General features: G+C 43.4%; 1 non-coding gene across 1 annotated transcript; it reads right to left on the bottom strand.

The window, feature by feature from the left end:
• Positions 1-282: 282 nt before the first annotated feature.
• trnai-uau (transfer RNA isoleucine (anticodon UAU)) lies at positions 283-377 on the bottom strand. Its single transcript has 2 exons — positions 340-377; positions 283-318 (listed from the first exon to the last, which is right to left on the bottom strand). It is a non-coding gene; the product is annotated as a tRNA-Ile (tRNA).
• Between the last annotated feature and the right edge of the window lie 1,748 nt (positions 378-2,125).

The raw sequence follows: 2,125 nt of genomic DNA on the forward strand, positions 1-2,125 counted from the left end.
GCTTGTGCCAAAGACTTAGTCACTGCTTTGAAATCGAATTAATTTCCTGCACATTATTCTTTGCCTGATAGTTGCTGGTTTAACAGTTAAAACTGGCCCCACCTTCCCTCCTGTCAATAAGTAACACTGAAGGGCTCCTTTAAAACTTCCATCCGTTATTGGAACACGGTGGGCCTGAGGAACATAAGAGCCCAGGTGGAACAGCTAATAAGTGTATAGTTAGCGTAAAAAACAATTGTACTTTCTGCTCCGGTCGAAATAGCGCACAGCAAAAGCATTGGCTGCTCTAGGTGAGGCTCGAACTCACAACCTCGGCATTTCTCCGAGCCTGTACTGCTATATAAGTACCGCGCGCTAACCGATTGCGCCACTAGAGCTGCGCTTGATTTGTGTTTGTTATCCGTGCACATTTACTTGCACATTTCAGGTTGTCTAATCGTGCGTGGGTGCAATGTTGTTTAATTGAGGCGCATTGGCTGGGTTTATATGAAAGAGTGAAGCAGGAGTTACTCTCATGTGTTCGCGAGCTGGTGAATTTACCAAAGGCTGCACCAGATCCCGGTGTCATATGCACTGAACATTTTTACCCAACTCCTAAAATACAGTCTGCAAAATGAGAACCGATGAAAATTCATCACATGCAAAACAAAGAAACTTTTTAAAATTTTGCCCATGATTCGTTAACCATGTGAGTTACCGGTTGATTAATGACGATTACAACAAACTTATCACACAGTCTAATGAGATGTATGTAATAGAATAAACAATTTTCTTAAAGTTAAGTCCTCGACGTGGAATGGAATCCGTATCGCAGGGTAAGAGTATTTGTAGATTACAATTGCTGTTCTGAGGTGTTTCTCGAATTATTTAATGAGCAGCAGTTTCCGAAGTGTAGCGGTTATCACTTCCGTCTAAAGTACAACAGGTCCCTGGTTCAATCATGTTTTGCAGGTAGAGATTAATAAAATACATTAACAGCCACGTGTACAGTTCTGTACACACTCAAACTCTACAGAGATACCGACTGTGTGAGAGATCATTACAGAATCCTACAGCGCTGCCTCTGTTAATAGCAACAGTTCGGAGCTGCATTTCAGATGTGGCAACAAACCCATGAGTTGGTGTCCTGGTCCCCAGCTCCCGGAGTGAGTGTGGCCACGACAACAGTGAAGTTCAGGTCGTCTGTCCAGTCCCGCTATCACCAAGCGCCCGCTGCCGGTGGAAAGCAGCGATTGCAGCCTCAGAGAGCATGAACTGCTCATCGCTGCGAAACAAGAAATCACTGAAGCAGAGGAACGCAGAGATTTGCATCTGCAGCGTGTAGGTGAGGATGTCGAGTTTGATATCGATCGACTCATTGTTTTAGAACCGCTGAAATTGAATCTCTCTCTGGCAGATGTTGCAGGCTTACGTATGAAAGTGCCCTCGAGGTGCAATCGACAAATTTGGAGATGCCTTGTAGTGGGACAAGTTAAAGGATCAGCACAGTTAATGCCGAGAACAAATTAAACAGTAGCTCAGGTTGATGAACCTTGCACTGGTGAAAATCATGGCCAGAGATTTAGAGGAAGCGACAGTGGGAAGGGCTGTACTGCGATTCTAACACTTCTCCAAGCACATTCCGGGCAAGTCATCGACAGTAATAAGAGGGCTTGGAACCGGAATGGGACTGCGGGCACACGTCTCAGTCAAAATGCAATGGACAATACCTGGCAAATCCATTTGATTTTACGTTTGATAACCAGTTCATTGGGCCTGTATATTAGACAGAGTGACTCTCTAGTCTCGGGTTATGAATCTCGCTTTGTGGATTGTAGATTGAAATTTACGAAAGGTGAGCCTCCTTTTAACGTCGACTTCTAATATTGGACTTGCGCTCAAAACTTGTTCTAATCCGCCTAAGAAATGATCGTTCAGGACCCAAATCATTCTCCATCAATCTCCAGCGGCTTAGGAGGAAGTCCAATGCAAACTGTCATGCAAATATCATGGCTTTAAAGACAAACAATTAAAGTATTTTTTTATCAAACAATCACTGGTGATGGTTGTAAGTATATTTGTGTGTGTCCATATTAGATACAAATGTATTTGTGAGTTGCTGTTGTGTTAGATGTAAATGCATTTG

This window comes from Somniosus microcephalus, unplaced genomic scaffold (assembly GCF_052327205.1).
Source record: "Somniosus microcephalus isolate GS21.2 unplaced genomic scaffold, FLI_Smic_1.0 unresolved_chr1, whole genome shotgun sequence".
Taxonomy (NCBI): domain Eukaryota; kingdom Metazoa; phylum Chordata; class Chondrichthyes; order Squaliformes; family Somniosidae; genus Somniosus; species Somniosus microcephalus.